This window comes from Molossus molossus, unplaced genomic scaffold (assembly GCF_014108415.1).
Source record: "Molossus molossus isolate mMolMol1 unplaced genomic scaffold, mMolMol1.p scaffold_m16_p_1, whole genome shotgun sequence".
In the NCBI taxonomy this organism is placed as follows: Eukaryota; Metazoa; Chordata; class Mammalia; order Chiroptera; family Molossidae; genus Molossus; species Molossus molossus.
In genome coordinates, this window is record NW_023425344.1 from 28,891,117 (window position 1) to 28,913,645 (window position 22,529).

Sequence of the window (22,529 nt, forward strand, 5' to 3'; positions counted from 1 at the left end):
TTCTCAAAAGAAACTTTGCAGGCCAGATGGGAGTGGCAAGAAATATTCAGAGTGATGAAAAGCAAGAACCTACAACTAAGATTACTCTATCCTGCAAAGCTGTCATTTAGAATTGATGCCATATAAAGAGTTTCTCAGACAAGGAAAAGCTAAAGGAGTTCATCACCACCAAAACATTGTTATATGAAATGTTGAAGGGTCTTCTTGAAGAAAAAGATAAAAAATATGAACAGACAAAATGGCAATGAATACATAGCTAACAACAGTTGAATCTACAAACAAAATGAACAAGCAGAACAGAAACATTCTCATAGATATAGAGAACATTTTGTTAGTTGCCAGATGGGCAGGGGGATGGGAGAATGGGTGAAGAGGTGAAGGGATTAAGAAGTACAAATTGGTTGCTAGACTGACAAACCTCAAAGGGAAGGGGAGTTGGGGTGTGGGAAGAACTAAACCAAAGAACTTATATGCATATATGCATAACCAAATGGACACATACAACAGTGTGGAGAAAGGCAGTAGGTGTGTGGGAGCATGGAAGAGGGGGTTAATGAGGGGAAAAGGAGGAAGATCTGTAATACATTCAACAATAAAGGTAAGTTAAAAAAAGAAAAAAGAAAAAGAGAGGAATAAAAAATTGAGGATGACTACAAAGTTTTAGACCTGAGTACCTAGGATAAAGTGACCACTAACTGAGAAGCTTAAAAATTAATTAAACAGTTACTGAGCTCCTGCAAGGGGTAAGGCATTGTAGTAGGCCCCAGGGAAATATTTAAAAAATGAAGACAGCCCTGGCCAGTTTGGCTCAGCGGTTAGAGCGTCGGCCTGCGGTCCGGAGAGACCCGGGTTCGGTTCCCTCTAAGGGCATGTACTTCGGTTGCGGTTTGTCCCTGGCCCTGGTTGGTCGTGCGGGTGGCAGCCACTCGATGTGTCCCTTCACGTCGATGTTTCTCTCTCTCTCCCTTCCTCTCTCTCCCTCCCACTCTATCTGTACAAAAAATGGAAAAATATCCTCGGGTGAGGATAAAAAAAAAAAAAATGAAGACAAAGTCCCTGCTCTTGACAGGATCAGTATCGATTGGAGAAATCAGACATATAATAAACCATAATTTGAGGCAAGTCTGTGATATATTCTAGAACAGAGTTTTGAGTTACATTTTCTGTAAGCCTAGAAAAGAAGTGCCATGGTAGCTTCCCAAAGGGAGGAGCATTTAAGACTGGACCTTGAATGGTGAGTTATTTTGGCGAGTAGTTGTTGTGGGGAGGGCAATAACTAATAGAGATACACACAAAGTGAACAAAGGCCTGGAGGTAATTAAGTGCAATTTTTTGGAGGGTGGGGTGGATTTTGGTGTGGTTAGAACAATGATTGAATAAAGGAATGGCTTTGTGAGACTTATTTTACCCCCATATAATTACAATCAACTCCCCTCCCATATACACACATCCAAGCATGTAATTTATGTACAGAATGACACCTAATGCAGCTTCAGGATAAATCCCTAAACCCCTGTTTGAACCATACTGCTAACCAAAAATTCTTCCTATATAGAAATCCTACATCCAAACTCTAGGGCAGTTGTATCCAATAGAAATTTCTGCAACAGTGGAAATGTTCCATACTTGCATTGTCCAGTACAGTAGCCACTAGCCACATGTGACTCTATAATACTTGAAAAGTGGCTACTGCAACTGGGAACTGAAGTTTTTAATTTAATTTAAATTTTAAAATCTAAACAGCCATATGTGCCAGGTGGCTACTGCATTGGACAGTGCAGTTCTAGGCTATAGAGTTTGTCGGCATGATTGACAGAAGATAAGGGTAGAAGATAAATTGTTTCATACTGAATGCTGTGGATATTGAGACAGTGATAGGTTAAAAGGATATATTGGGGTGATAGGAGACTAAAGCCATTTATAGTGAAAATGAACTAAGGTAAAAATATGACCAAACAGATAAAATTGCAAAAATATTTAAGATATTTAAAGCAATTTTTAAAAAACGTGTTTATTCTATTTATCTGAAATTACTTGATTTTCAATTTGAAATATAACTCGCTAGATCTATCTTGAGTAGTTTTACAGATTATAAATATGAAGCATCCATGTACCTCTGGTCACAGAGAAATTTTAACAATATGACATATTCACTATGAAACTAAAAAAATGGTATTTGAATTTTTTTAACTAGCTGTTTTATTTATTTATTTTTTAAACTTGTCTCTTTATTGTTGACTATATTATACATGTCCTTTTTTCCCCCCATTAATCTCCTCCTCCTCAATCCCGCTCCCCTCCTGCCTTCCCCACATTATTGTCCGTGTCCATTGGTTATGCATATATGCATAAAGTTCTTTGGCTTATTTCATCCAGCCCTCCCTCCCCCCTTCCCTTTGAGGTTCATCAGTCTAATAACCAATTTGTACTCCTTAATTCCTTCACCTTTAAAATTTTTTTTTTTTATTCCTTCACCTTTTTCACCCATCCTACAGCCCCCTCCCATCCGGCAAGCAACAAAAAGTTCTCAGTATCTGTGAGTCTTTTTTTGTTCTGCTTACTCATTTTGTTTGTAGATTCAATTGTTGATAGATATGTATTAATTGCCATTTTATTGTTGATATTTTTGTTCTCCTTCAAGAAGACCCTTCAACATTTCATGTAATACTGGTTTGGTGGTGGTGAACTCCTTTAGCTTTTTCTTGTCTGGGAAACTCTTTATATGTCCATTGATTCTAAATGATAGCTTTTCAGAATAGAGTAATCTTGGTTGTAGGTCATTGCTTTTCATCCTCTTGAATATCTCTTACCACTCCTTTCTGGCCTGCAAAGTTTCTTTTGAGAAATCAGCTGACAGTCTTATGGGAGCTCCTTTGTAGGGTACTGACTGCTTTTCTCTTGCTGCTTTTAAGATTCTCTCCTTGTCTTAAACCTTTGGCATGATGGGATCGCTGGATCAGTAACACATGATTTAAAGAGAGACGTATGCTCTCTTGATAACCTGTTATTTTAATGTAAATCACGCCCTCTTAGAAATTATAGTCCTTTGTAGCTTTAATTCATTCTACCTACATTTGAAGGTGAAATGCAGAAGGATTTTCCTTCTTCATTCTGTAGGATACAAGAGCTCACATCTTATTGTTGTCTTGGAGTGGACCTCTTTGGGTTCATCTTGTTTGGGACTCTCTGTGCTTCCTGGGCTTGTATGTCTGTTTCCTTCACCAAGTTAGAAAAGTTTTCTGTCATTATTTTTTCAAATAGGTTTTCAATTTCTTGCCCTCTTTCTTCTCCTTCTGGCACTCCTATGATGCGAATGTTGGTACACTTGAAGCTGTCCCATAGGTTCCTTATGCTATCCTCATTTTTTTTTTAATCCTCACCCAAGGACACTTTTCCATATTTTATTCAGATAGAGTAGGAGAGAGAGAGAGAGAGAGAGAAGCATCTATGTGAAAGAGACACATCGAGTGGTTGCCATCCACACAACCCAACCAGGGCCAGGGACAAACTGCAACCGAGGTACATGCCCTTAGCAGGAACCGAACCTGGGTCTCCCTGGACCGCAGGCCAAAGCTCTAACCGCTGAGCCAAACCGGCCAGGGCTATCCTCATTTTTTTGTATTTTTTTTTCTTTCTGCTGTTCTGATTGAGTGGTTTTTGCTTCTGTGTATTCCAAATTGATGGTTTGCTTCTTGGCTTCACCTACTCTACTATGATTCCCTGTAAATTATACTTTATTTCAGTTAGTCCTTCATTTCTGACTGGTCCTTTATTATACTTTGAGGCCCTCACAAAGTTTATTGAGTGTCCTTATAAGCAGTGTTTTGAACTCTGCATCTGTTAGATTACTTATCTCCATTTCATTTAGTTCTTTTCCTGGAGTATTGTTCTGTTCTTTCATTTGGGACATGATTCTTTGTCTCCTCATTTTGGCTGCCTCCCTGTGTTTGTTTCTATGTATTAGGTAGAGTTGCTATGTCTCCTAGGCTTCTTAGGCATCCTGTAGAATCCAATGGCACAGTCTCCCTGGTCACCCGGCTGGGCCCTCGAGGTGCACCCTTTGTGTGGATTTTATACTCTTCCGTTGTAATTGAGTCTTGATTGCTGTTGGTATGTCAATGGGAGATATTTATTCAGGCTGATCAGCTGCAAGGACTGGCTATTCCCACTGACCACTGGCCTCTGACTACCTTGTATGATCAGCTGTGCAGGGGCCCACCACACAGAGCAAGACTTACTTTAGCAGGGTTGTGGTATCCATTGAGTCCACTCATTTGAGTGTGTCACATGTGGAGGTGGTTGGGTGGTGGTGCTTCTATGTGATCTGAAGCTGTCCACTGGGTGTGCTGGCTCTGGGGTAAGGTCAGCTACTGCCTGTGTTCTACCTGGGGTCGCCCGGCGTAAGCTACAAAGTATTTCTTGTGCTGGGCTTGAAGGTGCCCAGGCAGAGCCAAGTTGTGAACCATAGCTGGCTGCTTCTAGTGCCAGGCCTGGGGCCACTAAACAAGAGGTATGGGGCTCGCAGAGACCAGATACTTCTTTTTTGAGAGATTTTACAAAAATCTGAAGCAAGATCCAAGATAAAACAATTCTATTGTAAAGCCATTATGAACAGCTTGGGTGGGCTTGAAAGTTGGGTGGGGCAGGGCCTTGGGGAATCACAGGGTGAGGCAAAGAGCTTGAACCAGGTTGTTGGAGTTCCGAATATGGTGGCCTGTCTGTTGCCCCGGGGAAGGGCTCACCAAAGGTTCAATGGCCTCCACCAGCACATCTGTCCAGGAGAAAGCTGCCTCCCCAGCCCTTGCTCCGATGCCAAACAACTCAGTTCTTTCCCATATGTTTCTGGTGCCTTTCAAGCTGCCTCTCTTCTGTACTGGAGCTCAGAGGGAGCAAGTCTTAGTAAGTCTATGTGTGGGCCCTTTTAGAGGAGCTGCTTGGGGCTCCAGCAGCCTCAGCCTCCTTCAGCCTCAGTTCCTGCTGGTTTTTTGTTTTGTTTTGTTTTATTTATCCTCACTTCTCTTCCTGTCACTGGAACCCTGAGCTGGCAGCCTGGTGTGGGTGGGGACCCCTCACTCCTCAAGGAGGACCTTCCCAGTTGAGGTGACCCTCCTAATTTGTATCCGCCACATGTGGGTGTGGGACCAGCCCATCTGTGTGCCTCTGCTCCTCCTACCTGTCTCCATGTGGATTCTTTTTTTTTTTTTTTTTAATCCTCATCCAAGGATATTTTTACATTTATCTTCAGACAGAGTGGGAAGGACAGAGAGAAACATCGATGGGTTGCCACCCTGAGGTACGTGTCCTTGGCTAGAATCGAACCTGGGACTCCCTGGTTTGCAGGCCGATGCTCTTACCGCTGAGCCAAACTGGCTAGGGCCTCCATGTGGCTTCTTATTTAATTTCGTAGTTGTAGGACTTCCATTCAGCTCGATTTCAGACAATTCTGAATGATGGTTGTTCTGTACTTTAGTTGTAATTTTGATGTGGTTGTGGGAAGGGGCGAGTACTGGGTTTACCTCCAACACAGCCTTTTTTTTTTTTTTAATCCTCACCCGAGGACACTTCTCCATTTTTTGTTCAGATAGAGTGGGGGGTGGGAGAGAGAGATAGAGAGAAACATCAACATGAAAGGGACACATCGAGTGGTTGCTACCCACACAACCCAACCAGGGCCGGGGACAAACCAAGGCACGTGCCCTTAGTGGGAACCAAATCCGGGTTTTTCCAGACCACAGGCCAATGCTCTAACCACTGAGCCAAATCGGCCAGGGCCAACACAGCCATCTTGACCAGAACTTACTTGGTACTTGAATTTTAATGTCTTTCCAGATATCACTGACATCTTGGCTTACATTTGTTTTTGTTTATTTTATTTTATTTTTTTTTATCCTCACCCGAGGATACTTTTCCATTTTTTGTACAGATAGAGTGGGAGGGAGAGAGAGGAAGGGAGAGAGAGAGAAACATCGACTTGAAAGGGACACATTGAGTGGCTGCCACCCGCACGACCAACCAGGGCCGGGGACAAACTGCAACCGAAGTACGTGCCCTTAGCGGGAACCGAACCCGGGTCTCTCCGGACCACAGGCCGACGCTCTAACCGCTGAGCCAAACCGGCCAGGGCTGTTTTTGTTTATTTTTTAAGTATGGAACGCTTCATACTTGCGTGTCATACTTGCACAGGGACTGTGCTGATCTTCTCTGTATTGTTCCAGTTTTAATATGTGTGCTGCCGAAGCGAGCACATTGGCTTACATTTATTAAAACTTAAATATATTTAGGCATATGATAATAACATGGCTATTGGTAGTGAATGATATGACTGCTAATGACAAAATATATGAAGTCTGAATCATTTTGGTCTAGTATGACCAAAATGTTAATGATTAATTTGTTTGTCATAGTAATTTATTTATTTATTTTTTTATTCTCACCCGAGGAAATTTTTCCATTTTTTGTTCAGATAGAGTGGGAGGGAGAGAGAGAGAGAGAAACATCGACACAAAAGGGATACATCGAGTGGTTGCCACCCTCACGACCAACCAGGGCCGGGGACAAACTGCAACCGAGGTACGTGCCCTTAGCGGGAACCAAACCTGGGTCTCTCTGGACCGCAGGCTGACATTCTAACCGCTGAGCCAAACCGGCCAGGGCTGTCATAGTAATTTAAAGATTTTATTTGAATTTTGTCTAATATCTTAGTCTCCATGCACATCTCTCTTAGATTTATTTATTATTTATTATTATTTTTTAAAATATATTTTTATTGATGTTTTTTAGATAGGAAGGGAGAGGGGGAGAAAGACAAATATAGATAAGAGAGAAACATCAGTTGGATACCTCCTGTGTATCCACACTGGCGATCAAGCCCACAACCTGGGCATGTGCCCTGACCGGGAATCGAACCAGCAGCCTGTCAGTGCATGGGACGACACTCAATCCACTGAGCCACGCCAGCTGGGCTATTGTTTATTTTTGTTAATTTGTTTTATTGACCTTAGAGAGAGGAAAGGAGGGGGGGGGAGAGAGAGAGAGAGAGAGAGAGAGAATATTGACAGGTTGCCTCCTGTACATGCTCCGATTGGGGTATCCAACCCAAAACCTAGGTATGTGTCCTGATCGGGAATCAAACCTGCCACCTTTTGGTGCAAGGGAAGATGCTCCAGCCAACTGAGTCACACTGGCTAAGGCCATCTTTCTGCAATTTACTTCTTTTTTTTATCCTCACCCGAGAACATTTTTGCATTTATCTCCAGACAGAGCAGGAGTGAGAGGGGGAGGAAGAGAGAGAGAGAAACATCAGCGTGAGAGAGACACATCGACTGGTTGCCACCCACACGACCCCTAATGGGGCCGGGGAAAAACTGTAACCAAGGCATATGCCCTTAGTGGGAACCCAACCCGGGCCTCACTGGTCCACAGGCCAGTGCTTTAACCACTGAGCCAAACCAGCCAGGGCTTTTTTTTTTTTTTTAATAGAGCAGGAGGGAGAGAGGGAGGAAGAGAGAGAGAGAAATATCAATGTGAGAGAGACACATCAACTGGTTGCCACCCACACGACCGGGGCCAGGGACAAACTGCAACCAAGGCACGTGCCTAGTGGGAACCAAACCCTGTACTCTCTGGTTTGTGGGCCGTCGCTCTAACTGCTGAGCCAAACCAGCCAGGGCTCTTTCTGCAATTTAAAATATGAAGTCTGAAATGCATCATTAGTTACATTAGCCTTCTTAGAGTTCTTTAATCAAAATTAAGTATTATTTAACAAGCAAGAACAGGAAACTAAAACTAAGTATTTAAAAATATGAAAGAAACTACAGGTACAAACAACATGGGTAAATTTTAGTGACATAATATGGTAACCTGTTTATAAAATCCAAAAGCTAGGCTCAGGGTTATGGTTAACCTTGAAGTTCAAGGGAGAACAGGGGAGACATGAGGACAAGATGAGAGAGTGAATACATAGGTAGATATATTCTTTTTTTTTTTTTTATTGTTATTGATTTGAAAGAGAGGGGGAGAGAGAGAGAGAGAGAAAGAAATAGCTATTTGTTGTTCCACTTATTTATATATTCATTGGTTGTACCTGGCCAGGGCCTGCAAACTCTTTTAGGAGAGTTGTTCCTATCCCAGCCCTATACTGTATATTCTCTCTCTCTTTCTCTCTGTCTCTCACACACACATCTCTCTTACACACACACACACACACACACACACACACACACACACACCTCACTGAGCCTTTAGTGATACCTGAACCAACAAAATGCCATTCATAGGCTGAGCTGAGCCAAACAAAATATTGTGAGAGAGGCTATCTGTGAACTAAGATTCTGCAACAGATGGAACTTTCAGCTGAATTGTATCAATGCAAAACTCTCTACATACATACATGCTACAGAAACCAGAGCTGCCATAATTTTTGTCTTGATTGTTCAGTTTTCCTGGGACTCCACATAATTATTTTTTTTTACAGTAAATTTTTTTTACTTGTGCTAATCTGAGTAAATTTCTGATCTTTAACCAACAAATGACCTGATTTAGAATTAACTATTGGATTTCATGAAGTCTTAACCATGACCCATGAACCTAGCTTTACTGGGACTAATGGTGCCTCCAAATTCATGTCCACCTCATGATGTGACCTTATTTGGAAGTAGGGTCTTTGCGAATGTAATTAGTTAAAATGAAGTCACACTGGGTGAGGGTGGCACTAAATGAATGACTGGTGTCCTTTTTTTTGGTACGTGCCCCTAATGGGAACCGAACCCGGGACTCTCTGGTTCACAGGCCGATGCTCCAACTGTCGAGCCAAACCGGCCAGGTGTGACTGGTGTCTTTATAAGAAGACATGCAGAGAATAAGGCTATGTGACAACAGAGTCAGAGATTGGAGTGATGGAGCTGCAAGCCAAGGAATGCCAAGGATTACTGGCAAGCACCAAAAGTAAGGAAAGAAGCAAGGAAGGGAGAGGGGGAGAGAAATAGAAGCAAGAAAGGGATCCCCTTTTTAGCCCTAAGGGAGTAGGGCCCTGCTAACACCTTAATTTTTGACTTTTGGCTTCCAGAACAGTAAAATAATGAATTTCTGTTCTTTTAAGCCACTGTGTTTGTGGTACTTTGTTGCAACTAATACACCAGCCATACTTGTAACTTGTCTTAAAAATGGGTTGTTTAGTAGCTGTAAGAAAGCAAAAACATTTTACCTTCTGAGAAACAAATTTCATCATTCTCATTTTTTAAACTAAATGTTGCTTTTGAAAAAGACTTGTAGAATATTTATAAACTGACCAACAACTTATTTCTACGTTTTTCTCAGTTGTATTAAATTTGTGAATGTCATTTTATCTCTAGAATCTGCATTTTCGTTTTTTCACTTATTCATATTCTTATGAAATAAGAATATGCAAACAAATATTTAAAAAATTAGATAACTAAGATGGAGAAACTGCAAAAATGGAACTATTGGTTGGCAAACAGCTCCACCAAGCTTTGGCTCAAAGTATTTGTAAACTGATATGCAAAAGTTCAAAACTGATATTTTAAAAGCAGTTTAAGGGAGGGGAAGGGAGGAATCAGTGGGGGGGAAAGGAGAAACATCTGTAACAAAAATAAATTAATTAATTAATAAAAAATAAAAAAATAAAAGCAGTTTAAGAATAATACGGCCCTGGCCGGTTTGGTTCAGGGATTAGAGCGTCAGCCTGCGATCCAGAGAGACCTGGGTTCGATTCCCGCTAAGGGCATGTACCTCGGTTGCAGTTTGTCCCAGGCCCTTGTTGGGTAGTGCGGGTCTCAGCCACTCGATGTGTCCCTTTCACATCAGTGTTTCTCTCTGTCTCTCTCTTCCTCCCACTCTATCTGAACAACAACAACAAAAACAAACAAAAAAATATCCTCGGGTAAGGATAAAAAAAAAAAAAAAAGTCCTAGGTCTACTATTAAAAGAAAAAAAAAAAAAAAGAATGAGAATATGTCCCTGGCTCGTTGCTCAGTGGTTAGAGCATCGGCCCGTGGACCAATGAGTTGCAGATTCGATCCTGGTCAAGGGCATGTACCTTGGTTGTGGTTTGTCCCTGGCCCTGGTGGGGTCGTGCGGGAGGCAACCAGTCGATGTGGCTCTATCACATCAATGTTTCTCTGTCTCTCTGTCTCTCTGTCTCTCTCTCTCTCCATTCCTTCCACTCTATCTGATAATAAGTGGAAAAATATCCTCAGGTGAGGAATAAAAAAAAAAAGAATAAGAATATGTAATGTTCTAAATGAGGTTGTGCAAAATTCAATGGACTAAAGGCAAGGTCAGCTGGTTTAATAATCAAGTAATTATTTATGTTCATTTTATTAACTAAGAATTTTATAAGTGCAATGTTTTCTATAACTATAACCATCAAGTGTCTATTATGGTTGGCAGATTGTAAGAATGCGTAGCTCAACTTCAAATTTCTGGTTTAACTAGAAATGTAACCACATCGGAACTGGTAGCCAGCACTATCTGACTTGTCCAAGGAATGTGCTGAATTTGCGCAACTTTTGTCTTCTAAAATTTTCCAAATAATTCCAGAAACTGAATAGTTCTTGATAAATACTATTTTAGTAAAACTATTCAGAGCTCAGTTATGCATAGACTTGCCTGGAAACTAAAGAAAATTAAGCAGAGAATCTGTAGGAAATTTAATAAGAGCAGTTTCACCTTCTAATCATAACAGATTTGTCATGATTTTCAGGGGGTAGGAAGTTCACTGTTAATTGAATTTTTGGTAAATTGAAATTTACCCAGAAAACTGTTTCTTTCCTCTATTGAAAATATTTCTAGTGTATATCAGTTCTTTTTCCGTTTTTAGAAAGCACAGGACAGGACAGTGAACACAATAAGAACATGGTATTTGAATATACCCCAGTGCTTCAGGATTTGTCATTCTGAAAGCCACTTTAAATTTGCAAAACTGTAGTTGTAGAATCAGAGATTGATTGGGCCTAACATGTACTGAGACTAGAACTTTCCATGGAATTTAGTTTTGTCTCCATGTGTGTTGGGTTTTTAAAAAATAGAATGGAGAGAGGCCAGTTAAGAACCTCTGTAAGCCCTGGCCGGTTTGGCTCAGCGGTTAGAGCGTCGGCCTGTGGTCCAGAGAGACCCGGGTTTGGGTTCCCGCTAAGGGCACGCACCTCGGTTGCAGTTTGTCCCCGGCCCTGGTTGGGTCGTGCAGGTGGCAACTACTCGATGTGTCCCTTTCACATCGATGTTTCTCTCTCTCTCTCCCTCCCTCCCACTCTTTCTGAACGAAAGTATCGAAAAATGTCCTCGGGTGAGGATTAAAAAAAACCAAAACCTCTGTAAATTTGAGCTTTTCTTTTTAACAACAAAACACAAGAGAACAAACCGACTTTTTAAAATCTACTTTTCAGTAAGTTTAAATCCTTGAAGGGTACAGCATTACACGGATTCTGTGTCCATTGGCCTTAGCAGGAGGTTTGCTTTGGAATTTAGCACAAACATGCCCGTTTCCATGAGCACAATGAACCTTTCCATAGATCACTCTGATTTTGTTCAATTTGCCACCAGGAGTCACTGTATTCTTTTTTGCTTTGTACACATAAACTCATCTTTTGCCTAGATAGAATTTAGTTTCATCTTGAACATAAATACCTTCAATTTTAAGTAGAGCAGTGTGCTTCCTCTGGTTCTGGATACCTGGCTTATAGCCAGCAAAAATGGCCTTGGACCACAGCCTTCCAGACATACTTGTTGTTATTGAAGTCCTGTTCCCATCAGGCCTCCACAGGCTCCAAGATGGTGGAAAGAGCTAAATTGGGTTTTGATACATTGATTAATTTAGCGCTTACTATCTGGCAGGTTCCATACTAAATGTTGGAGATGCAGAGATGGACAAGATATTGTCCCTGTATTCAACAGGCAATTTGAAATTTCCTTGTGTTATTGTTTTGTTATTACTATATTCCCAAGTATTTGTACTATCTTAATTTACTAATTTGGAAAGCAGAAGTATGGATAGAAGACAATGAAATTGGGGTGATAGTGGGGAATGAAGAATTTTCTTAGGTATAAGAAAGGAGAAAATGTTAGCCATTGCTGTCATTTGTTAATGAGGTTATAAGACAGGTTTTTCTCTTTCTTCATACTTTCATGTGCTTTCTAAACTTTCTGAAAAAGTTTCTTTTGAATAAAATGGTTCCAAAATGTCTAAAATTGGAAAATAAATTTATTTTAAAAATGTGACAGACAAAATCTACAACTAATGAGATAAAGAACCTAAAATGCTTAGCACAATGGCTGGCACATAGTATGTGCTTAATAATACTAGCTACTGTTGTTAATATTATTATAATTGTTGCTGTAAGTTAGTTCAACAAAGGAAACTGAAGCTAGCCTAAGCAAGAAATACATAGATAGATAGATAGATAGATAGATAGATAGATAAACAAGATGGTATATCATGGAACTCAAGAACAAAATTATAGCTGTGTCTCAAGAAAGGAATAAATGTAAGAACTGAAAAGCTGTGAGGATACAGTCCATTATCTCCGAACACCTGCTCCATTCTTTGCTCTTTGGAGAGACCCCCTTCTTTCCTTTTCAGTTTGTATGGCATGCAGAAAAGAACCGTCCCTCATCTTCTGAGTGTAGGTTTCCTTCATCTTAGATTAGCCCAGACTACACTAGAATTTCTTAGTCCAAATTCCAAATGTTATGGACAACAAATTTAATACTATTTATTTATTTATTTATTTTTACTATAGCACTTATCATCTAGGATACTAAATAATTTACTTATTTATTGTGCTTAATGTTTGCTCTTTGTCTCTCCTGGTGCTCATGCCTAGCCTAATCAACTGGGGCCAGGTAACTAGGCTCATGTCTAAAATGTATCTCTAGCCCTGGCTGGTTTGGCTCAGCGGTTAGAGTGTCGGCCTGCGGTCCAGAGAGACCCGGGTTCGGTTCCCGCTAAGGGCATGTACGTCGGTTGCAGTTTGTCCTCGGCCCTGGTTGGTCGTGCGGGTGGCAGCCACTTGATGTGTCCCTTTCACATCAATGTTTCTCTCTCTCTCTTTCGTCCTCTCTCTCCCTCCCACTCTATCTGAACAAAAAATGGAAAAATGTCCTCGGGTGAGGATAAAAAAAATAAAATAAAAATAAAAAAATAAAATGTATCTCTAGATGAGCCACTGCTAATGAATTGGGAGACCAATGGCAATTTCCAGAGTAAGGAAAGATGATTGGGTCATAGATCAGGCATGTCCTCCGAGAGATCTCCGCTAAAGCTTTATCTCTGTTGACGTAGTACCAAAGTAATGTTCTTTACACACAGAGTTCACAATGTAGCAGCCAATCTGTAAAAAAAAAAAACACCACCTCTCCATTAGCATCAGGATTAATGATTTAAATGTAATTATCACAGTTTTGACTCTTCAATTTAAAAAAATTATTTTAAAGCAAGAAGAAGAGAGAGGATGAGAGAGAGAGAAAAATATCAATGTGAGAGAAACATCAATCAGTTGCCTCCCACACACACCCTGACCGGGAATAGAACCCGCATTCTGGGTATGTGCCCTGATCAGATATCGAACTCGTGACCCTTTGGTGCACGGGACAATGCTCAAACCAACTGAGCCACACAGGCCAGGGATGACTTCTTCAATCTTAAAAATGGACTACAGCATTCACATTTTAATAAGTAACACTTAATATATATTAATAAGTTCAAAATATATAACAATATTATCTTTATTTCATAAAATAAAATAGAAAATTGTTATCTACAAGAAACTCCATTTCTTTAAAAAAATTTTTTTTCTTTATTGATTTGAGAGAGAGAAAAAGGGAGAGGAAGAGAGAGATAGAAACATCAAAGAGAGAGAACATCGATTGGCTGCCTCCTGCATACCCCCCACTGGGGATCAGGCCTACAACCTGGGCATGTGTCCAGACCGGGAATTGAACTGACAACTTCCTGGTGCATGGGTTGACACTCAACTGCTGAGCCACACTGGCCGGACTCTATTTCTTTTTTAAATTTTTATTATATATTTTTATTTATTTTATTTTTTATTAATTAATTTATTTTTGTTACAGATATATCCCCCATTACCCCCATTGACACCCTCCTCCTGATCCTGCCTTTCCCCTCACAGTATTGTTGTCTATGTCCATTGGTTATGCATATATGCATATAAGTTCTTTGATTTATATCTTCCCTCCCCTCTCTCCTCTCCTCTGAGGTTTGTCAGTCTGATCCCTACTTCTGTGTCTCTGGGTCTATTTTGTTCATCAGCTTATTTTGTTCATTATATTCCAAAAATAAGTGAGGTCATTTGATATTTGTTTTTCTCTAATTGGCTTATTTTGCTAAGCATAATACTCTTCAGGTCTCTCCATGTCATCTCAAAGGATAAGAGCTCTTTCTTTCTAACAGCTGCATAGTATTCCATTGTGTATATGTACCACAGCTTTTTTATCCACTCATCTATTGATGGACACTTGGGCTGTTTCCAGATCATAGCAATTGTAAATAGTGCTGTTATGAACATAGAGGTACATATATTTTTTCTGATTGGTGTTTCAGGCTTCTTAGGGTATATTCCTAGAAGTGGAATCATTGGGTCAAAAGGCAGTTCCATTTTTAATTTTTTGAGGAAACACCATATTGTTTTCCATAGTGGCTGCACCAGTCTGCATTGCCACCAGCAGTATACTAGAGTCCCCTTTTCTCCACACCCTCACCAGCACTTGTTTTATGATTTGTTGATGGCAGCCATTCTGACAGGTATGAGGTGATACGTCATAGTCATGTTAAGTTGCATCTCTCTGATGATTAGTGACATTGAGCATTTTTTCATATGACTCTTGGCCATTTGTATGTCCTGTTTGGAGAGGTGTCTATTTAGGTCCTCGGCCCATTTTCTAACTGGATTCTTTGTCTTCCTTTTGTTGAGTTGTATGAGTACTCTATATATTTTGGAAATTAACCTCTTATCTGATGTAATGTTGGCAATTATGCTCTCCCATATACTGGGTTCCCTTTCCATTTTGATGCTTGTTTCTTTTATTGTGCTGAAGCTTTTTAGTTTGATGTAGTGCCATGTATTAAATTTTTTCTTTGTTTCTCTTGACCTAGGCATTGTAAATTTTGCTGCATGTGATGTCTGAAATTTTGTTGTTTGCATTTTCTTCTAGGATTTTCATGGATTTACAAGTCACATTTACGTCTTTTATCCATTTTGAATTTATTTTTGTGTATGGTATAAGTTGGTGGTCTACTTTCATTTTTTTTGCAACACCATTTATTAAAGAGGCTTTACTTAAGCTGTCTTTACTTATTGCATTGCATGCTCTTGCCACCTTTGTCAAATATTAATTGAGCATAATGTCTTGGGTCAATTTCTGGGTTTTCTGTTCTCTTCCACTGATCTATATACCTGTTCTTGTGCCAGTACCAGGCTGTTTTGATTACAATGGCTTTGTAGTATAACCTGATATCTGGTATTGTGATCCTTCCTACTTTGTTCTTCTTTTTTAAGATTGCTGTGGCTTTTCAGGGTCTCTTTTGGTTCCATAAAAGCTTTTGGAGTATTTGTTCTAGTTCTATGAAATATGTCATTGGTATTTTAATGGGGATTGCATTAAATCTATAGATTGCTCTGGGTAGTATAGACATTTCAATGGTGTTAATTATTCCAATCCATGAACAAGATATATCCTTCCACTTTTTTATATCTTTCTCTATTTCTTTTTTCATTGTCCTATAGTTTTCTAAAAACAGGTTCTTTACTTCTTTGGTTAAATTTATTCCTAGGTATCTTAGTTTTTTTGTGGGAATGGTAAATGGGATTGCTTTTTTAGTTTCTCTTTCTGTAAGTTCATTATTGGTGTATAAGAATGCCGTGGAGGTACATCATTATAAATAAACATTATCATATATGCTCTGGCTGGTTTTGCTCAGCAGTTAGAGCATTGGCCTGCGGTCCAGAGAGACCTGGGTTTGGTTCCCGTTAAGGGCATGTACCTCAGTTGCAGTCTGTCCCCGGCCCTGGTTGGGGTCATGTGGGAGGCAGCCAGTTGATGTGTCCCTTTCACATAGATGTTTCTCTCTCTCCCTCCCACTCTACCTGAACAAAAAGGGAAAAATGTCTTCGAGTGAGGATAAAAAAATAAATAAAATAAACATTATCATATAAAAACAACAACAAAAAAGAATGCTGTTGATTTCTGGAAGTTAATTTTGTATTCTCCTACTTTGCCAAATTCATTTATTAGCTCTAGTTGATTTTTAAAAAAATCTTCAGCTGAGGACATTTTTACATTAATCTTCAGATAGAGTTTGAGGGAGAGAGGGAGGAAGAGAGAGAGAGAGAGAAACATCAATTGTCTTGGGTAAGAGAGACACATTGATTGATTGCCACCTGCAAAACCCCAACCAGGGCCAAACTGCAACCAAGGTACATGCCCTTGGTTGGAATCGAACCCAGGACTCTTTGGTCCATGGGCAATGCTCTTAATCGCTGATGTTGGCTGTAGGTTTTTCATATATGACCTTTATTATGTTGAGATATGATCCCTCTATTCCCACATTGCTGAGTGTTTTTTTTTTTTTTTTTTTATCAGAAATGGGTTCTGGATTTTGTGGAATGCTTTTTTAGTGTCTATTGATATGATCATATGGTTTTTATCTTTCATTTTGTTTATGTGGTGTATCACATTAACTGATTTGCGAATATTGTACCATCCTTGCATCCCTGGGATGAATCCCACTTAGTCATGGTGAATAATTTTTTAATGTATTGGTGGATTTGGTTGGCTAATATTTTGTTGAGGAGTTTAGCATCTATGTTCATCAGGGATATTGGCCTATAATTTTCTTTCTTTGTAGTGTATTTATCTGGTTTTGGAATTTGAATAATGCTGGCTTTGTAAAATGAGCTTGGGAGTCTTTCTTTCTCCTGAATTTTTTGGAATAGGTTGAGAAGAGTAAGTATTAGTTCTTCCTTGAATGTTTGATAAAAATCACATATAAATCCATCAGGTCCAGGGCTTTTGTTTATTGGAAGCTTTTTGATTACTGATTCAATGTCACTGGTTGTAATCTGTTTATTCAGATTCTCTGATTCTTCCTAATTTAGTTTTGGAAGGTTGTATATTTCTAGGAATGTATCCATTTCTTCCAGATTGTCCAATTTGGCATATCACTGTTTGTAATATTTTCTTACAATCTTTTGTATTTTTTTGGTGTCAGTTGTTACTTCTCTTCATTTCTGATTTTATTTATTTAGGTCTTCTCTCTTTTTTTCTTGATGAGTCTGGTTAAAGGTTTGCCAATTTTGTTTATCTTTTTAAAGAACAAGATTTTTGTTTCATTGATCTTTTGTATTGTTTTTTTAGACTTTATATTTTCATTTATTTCTGCTCTAACATTGTTTTTTATCTTTATTGTTGAAAGTATTACAGATCTCCTTCCTCTTTTCCTCCATTGACCCTCTCCACCCTGCTCCAGCCCCCACCCCCAGGCCTTCACAGCACTATTGTGTTTCCATGGGTTATATGTATATGCATATGAGTTTTTTGGTTAATCTATTCCCACCCCTCCCTTTCCTCTAAGATCTGTCAGTATGTTCCATGCTTTCATGTCACTAGATCTATTTTGTTCATCAATGTATTTTTTTCATTGGATTCCACATATAAGTGAGAACATGTGGTACTTGCCTATCTCTGACTAGCTTATTTCCCTTAGCATAATACTCTCCAGATCCCTCCATGCTGTTTCAAAGGGTAAGATATCCTTCTTTTTTTACAGCTGTATAGTATTCCATTATGTAAGTGTACCACGGCTTTTTATCCACTCATCTACTGATTGACACCTGGGCTGTATCCAGATCTTAGCTATTACAAATAGCTCTGCTATGAACATAGGGGTGCATATATTCTTTTTGATTGGTGTTTCAGGTTTCTTAGGATATATTCCTACAAGTGGGATCACTGGGTCAAATGGCTGTTTCATTTTTAATATTTGAGGAACCTACCTACTGTTTTCCATAGTGGCTGTACCAGTCTGCATTCCAATCAGCAGTGTATTAGGGTTCCCTTTTCTCCACATCCTTGCCAGCACTTGTTGTTTGTTGATTTGTTGATGGCAGCCATTCTGACTTGTGTAAGGTGATATCTCATTGTCATTTTAATTGCATCTCTTTGATGATTAGTGAAGATGAGCATTTTTTCATGTCTTTTGCTTATCTGTATGTCCTTGTTGAAGAAGTGACTATTTAGATCCTTTGCTCATTTTTTAATTGGATTGTTTGTCTGTCTTTTGTTAAGTTGTATGAGTTCTTTACATATTTTGGAAACTAACCCCTTAGCAGTGATATCATTATCAAATATGTTCTCCATACAGTGGGATCCATTTTCATTCTTTTTATGGTTTCTTTTGCTCTGCAGAAGATTTTTATTTTGATGTAGCCCCATTTGTCTATTTTTTTCTTTGTTTCTCTTGCCCTAGGAAATGTATTTGTGAAAATTCTGTAATGTGAGATGTCTGAATCTCCTCTGATCTTTATTATTTCCTTTGTTCTACTCACTCTGGGCTTTGTTTGTTGTACTTTTTAAAGTTCCTTTAAGTGTAAAGTTAGATTGTTTATTTGAGATTTTTCTTGTTTCTTGAGATAGGTCTGTAATGCTATGAATTTCCCTCTTAGGACTGCTTTCCCTGTATCACACAGATTTGGGGTGTTTTTTCTAATTTTCATGCATTTCAAGGTATCTTTTTTATTTACTGATTGATTGATTTTAGAGAGAGAGAAAGGGAGAGGGAGAGAGAGATAGAAACATCAATGAGAGAGAACATTGATTGGCTGCCTCCTGCGTGCCCCCCACTGGGGATTTGGCCCACAACCTGGGCATGTACCCTTACCAGGAATTGAACCGGTGACTTCTTGGTGCACGGGTCGATGCTCAACCACTGAGCCACACTGGCCAGGGTCAAGGTATCTTTTTATTTCTTCCTTGATCTCATTGCTAACCCATTCATTGTTTAGTAACATGTTATTTTGCGTCCATGTGTTCGTGTGTTTTCTTCTTGTGATTGATTTCAAATATGATAGCATTATGGTCAGAGAAGATGCTTGATATGATTTTAATCTTCTTAAATTTTTTTAAAAAAATATATTTTTATTGATTTCTAAAAGAGAAAGAAAGGAGCCCTGGTTGGTTTGGCTCAGCAGTTGGAATATTGGCCTGCGGACCAGAGAGTCCCAGGTTCGGTTTCCGCTAGGGGCACATACCAAAAAAAAAAGAGAGAGAGAGAGAGAAAGAAAGGGAGAGAGAGATAAAAACATTGATGTGAGAGAGAAACATTGATCGCTGCCTCCTACATGCCCCCCTACTGGAGATTGAGCCCAGAACCCGGACATGTGCCCTGACCAGGAATCGAACTAGACCTCACAGTTCATGGGTTGACGCTCAATCCACTGAGCCACACCAGCTTGACTAATTGTCTTAAATTTAATGAGACTTGTTTTGTGTCCTATGTGGTTTACCCTAGAAAATATTACATGTGCATTTCAAAATAATTTATATTCTGCTACCTTGGGGTGGAATACTCTAAAGATATAAATTAAATCCATTTGATCTAGTGTGTCATTTAAGGCTGCCATATCCTTACTGATTTTTTGTCTGGAAGATATTTTCATTGATGTCAATGGGGTGTTAAAATCCCCAAATATAACTATATTACTGTCAATCTCTCCCTTTATGTCCATCAAGATTTGCTTTACATATTTAGGTGCTCTTATGTTAGCTGCATGCATGTTTACAAAGGTTATATCCTCTTGTTGGATTGATCTTTTTTATCGTTATGTAGTGTCCTTCTTTGTCTCCTACAATATGCTTGGTTTTAAGGTCTATTTTGTCAGATATACGTATTGCTACCCCAGCTTTTTTTCCCCCTTTCCAGTTGCATAAAATATCTTTTTCTATCCCTTTACTTTCAGTCTGTGTGTAACTTTCATTCTGAGGTGGTTCTCTTGAAGACAGCATATACGTGGGTCTTATTTTCTTATCCATTCAGCTACTTATGTCTTTTTTTTTTTTAATCTTCACCTGAGAACATTTTTACATCCATCTTCAGACAGAACAGGAGGAAGAGAAGGATGAAGAGAGAGAGAAACATTGACGTGAGAGAGACACATCAAGAGATTGCCACCCACATGACCCCAACTGGGGTCGGGACAAACTGCAACCGAGGTATGTGCCCTTAGTGGGAACCGAACCCAAGACTCTTCAGTCTGTGGGCCAATGCTCCAACCGCTGAGCCAGACTGACCAGGGCACTACCTATGTTTTTTGATTGAACATTTAAGCTGCTTACATTTAAAGTGATTATTCATCGGTATGTATTTATTGCCATTTTATTATTTTTTAAAATAATGTTTCTCTGTTGTTTTCTTTTGCATTTTGCACTTCTTTTTTTTTCCCCCAGGAAAGAGTGCAGTCCCCTACTACCCAAATTATGCAGTCAAGTTTCCCACTGTTGTGGCGCGAGAGAACCAAGAGACCACCAGAGCCAAATTAAAGCCAAATAGATAGCAAAACAGGCCGGCAACTGATCCTGAGTTCTTGGAGATCAGCCTTGGACCTCCAAATGTTATGGAGTGACAGAGCCAAAGAAAGACCACTAGAGAACTGAATTCTAAATAAGAGCTGTTTATTAGCTGGCCAATGTCTGATTCTGAATACCCCTGTGACAGAGTCTTTGGAATCAGCCCCAATATGCTTTATTACATGCCTTTATACCTCACAGAAAATAGGATCTTCTTGATATAATGCCCAGGGCCACAGCAATGCTGTATAGAATTAGTTTGCCTTATGGATAACAGGAACACCCAGGCACACTCAGGAACACCCAGGCACACCCCGGAACACCCAGGCACACTCAGGAACACCCAGGCACACCCAGGAACACCCAGGCACCCCCAGGCACACCCAGGAACATTCAGGAACACCCAGGCACCCCCAGGAAAACCCAGGCACCCCCAGGAACACCCAGGAACCCAAGAACACTCAGGAACACCCAGGAACACCCAGGGACACTCAGGAACACCCAGACACCCCCAGGAAAACCCAGGAACCTGGGTACACTCAGGCACACCCAGGCACACCCAGGAACCCAGGAACACTCAGGAACACCCAGGCACCCCCAGGAACACCCAGGTATTTCAGGTATTTCAAGGTACATTGGGTCACCCTTAGCCCCGAGCTGCACAAACACAATGCAAGCCTGATTCCTTGAGATTATGGGGGAGGTCGAGTCTCTGACTCAAGACCTCCAGGCTCTGTGGACTCTGTCAGACATGTAGCCAGCTCCCAACAATTTCTTGGTTCAGGGAGTATTCCAATTTACTGAGGTTATTTTGACTAAACAGGGCACACAGTGACTTTCCTAATCATCAATTATGGAGCAGCACAATAAGTTACCAATAATCAATTATTGGTTATAAACATGCCAGCACAACATATTTGGGGAAATCGCAGGGGTCAGCGCATTTGGAGTGCAATGGATAAGTCTCACCCTGGGAAAATCACCTTTGTGATCATGTTATCTCCCCTGTCAGGGAGGATTTTTTTCCACTTCTTAAAGCAAGCCCTTTAACATTTCTTGTAATGCTAGTTTGGTGGTAATAAACTCCTTTAACTTTTTCTTGTCTGGGAAGCTCTTTCTTTCTCCTTCAGTATTAAATGATAGCCTTGCTGGGCAAAGTAGCCTTGGCTTTAGGTAAGAAACTCCATTTCTGTGCCCTGATCTGTGTTCCTGATTATCTCACTGTTAGTGGAAGGGAAAGACATTCTTTTCCTCCCTATATGCTGTTCCTTTCCTGGAGTATAGCACTTACTGCTGAGAATGGAAAGGGCATTTGATAGTGTGACTGAATGTAGAGGAAGAAACAGAGACTCTTATAAAATATTGACACGTGAAGGGGGGGGGTGGTAGAAGAGGATAAAGTGGGGATAAATGGTTATGGAAGTAGACTTGACTTGGGGTGGTGAACACACAATACAATATACAGATGATGTATTATAAAATTGTACACCTGAATCCTATATAATTTAATTAACCAATGTCACCCCAATAAATTAAATAAAAAAAGAATATTGACACATGAGAGAGGTCAGTATTTGCAATGTCAAACTCTGATTGTATATACTCCACTGATAGGATTTGACACACCCCAGATCTCATCTAAAGTGGAATAGAACTAAATGGCTCATGACTTGTGCTAGAGGTGTAGAAGAAGAGATAGGATCCTGGAGAAAGGGTGTAGGTGTCAGGGAGGGAGAAAAGAGAAGGAGAGGCTACGGGGGGAAGGTTTCTTCTTTGCTGCCTGCGAGAGAGGGGATAGCCAGGTAGAGCAGCTAAGTGAGCCTGGATGAAAGGACCTGTGTCCATTGAGGGTTGGTGAGGCTGATATAAAAAGAGTAGAGGAACACTTTCCAAACCCTTATTCCTTGTGACTCTGAGTTAAGAGATCTGAC

General features: G+C 40.0%; 2 non-coding genes across 2 annotated transcripts; both read right to left on the reverse strand.

Annotated features, from left to right (window-relative positions):
* Nucleotides 1-6,140: 6,140 nt before the first annotated feature.
* Nucleotides 6,141-6,245, reverse strand: LOC118621610. Its single transcript, XR_004957738.1, has one exon. It is a non-coding gene; the product is annotated as a U6 spliceosomal RNA (small nuclear RNA).
* Nucleotides 6,246-21,460: 15,215 nt separating this feature from the next.
* LOC118620877 lies at nt 21,461-21,618 on the reverse strand. Its single transcript, XR_004957563.1, has one exon. It is a non-coding gene; the product is annotated as a U1 spliceosomal RNA (small nuclear RNA).
* Between the last annotated feature and the right edge of the window lie 911 nt (nt 21,619-22,529).